Raw genomic sequence first — 1,677 nt, 5'->3', positions numbered from 1 at the left:
GGGAAACACAGAGGTACATATAGGAGATACAGACAGGAGGAACAGACAGTAACAAACAGGAAGAACAGACAGTAACAGAGAGGTGATACAGACAGGAGCTACAGACAGGAGCTACAGAGAGGAGGTACAGACAAAAGGTACAGACAGGAGGGACAGAGAGGAGATACAGACAGGAGGAACAGGCAGCTACAGAGAGAAGGTACAGACAGGAGGAACAGAGGAGCTACAGACAAGAGGTACAGACAGGAGGAACAGGCAGCTACAGACAGGAGCTACAGACAGGAGGAACAGAGAAGAGCGACAGACAGGAGCTACACACAGGAGGTACAGACAGGAGGTACAGACAGGAGGTACAGACAGGAGCTACAGACAGGAGGAACAGAGAGGAGCGACAGACAGGAGCTACAGACAGGAGCTACAGAGAGGAGGTACATATATAGAGCTACAGACAGCTACAGGGAGGCAGTACTGTCTGTACCTCCACCCTGTAGCTCTCTATAACTGGCTGAGGAACTGAGGAACAGAGAGGAACTCATAATGGCCACTTAATATCTGTGGTGGTCAATGACAGCAGGAGGCAGGGGGGGAGAGGGTTGGTGGCCTTACCCAGGCTGACCTATCGGCCACCTCCTGGGGGGGGGGGGGGGGGCAGCAACAATACATTGGGGCACAGAAAGGAACCATCTTTGCTATATAATTGCTGTCTAATCTATCCTATAGCTGCTGTGTGTGTATATGTGTGTGTGTGTGCGCGTGTGTGTGTGTGTGTGTGCATGAGTGAATGTGTTTCCTTGCACATGTGTATGTATGCCTGTGTGCACGTGTGTTGTCATTGTGCAAACATTCAATGGCTGTCTCTGTGTGTGTGTGCGAGTGTGTGTGTGTGTGTTTGTCTGTGTGTATGTGTCTACATGTGTGTTTGTGTCACGTTAAAAACACAAATACAGTGCAGCTTGGAGTAGGCTGTGTCTGTGTGTGTGTGCGTCTGTGTGTGTGTGTGTGTGTGTGTGAGTGTGTGACGTTAGGAGAGGTTATTGTGACAGACAGGGAACTCACACTTCAGTCTGAAATATATTAAAGGATTTCCCCCCCCCCCCCCTCCCTGATTCCAGCCTCTCCTCACTAATGCCTGCGGCTGAGGGAACACTTGTGAGGATAATTAAAATGGATGATATAGAATGACAGAGACATGATTCCTGCCTCCAGCAAGAGGCTCCTACCAAACTGTCAGGCCAGCGCTCTCTCCTCCTAACATGACCATTTCACCTTATTGAAATTATCACAAGTAAATACCCCCCCACTGAGATGAAGTACAGCGTCGTATATCAGCCCCGGGATTCAGGGTTTGGTTCTTTAAAGGAACATGTACGGTGGTGACCCTTTGTCTTGGCTCAGAGGGAATGTAAGGGGGTTCTGTTGCATTGCTTTTAAAACAGACTGCTGGTGAGCAGGGGAAGGGTTAGGGTAAGGGTTATGGTTAGGGTTATCCACACTGCCACTCAAAAGTACAGATGTTATTGGAGATTTTGGAATGTATTTTGAATGAAATTTAATCGTATTTGTACACACTTTATTGTTCTGTGGTTAGTGGCAGGATTTTGAAGTGAACTATCAATAAATACAGAATATAAAGAGGGAAAAGGTCAACTAACAGGGGCACTGATAATTACATTTTAA

The sequence above is a fragment of the Pollachius pollachius genome (genome assembly GCF_949987615.1).
Source record: "Pollachius pollachius genome assembly, chromosome: 3".
Taxonomy (NCBI): Eukaryota; Metazoa; Chordata; class Actinopteri; order Gadiformes; family Gadidae; genus Pollachius; species Pollachius pollachius.
Note: the sequence above shows the minus strand (reverse complement) of the source record.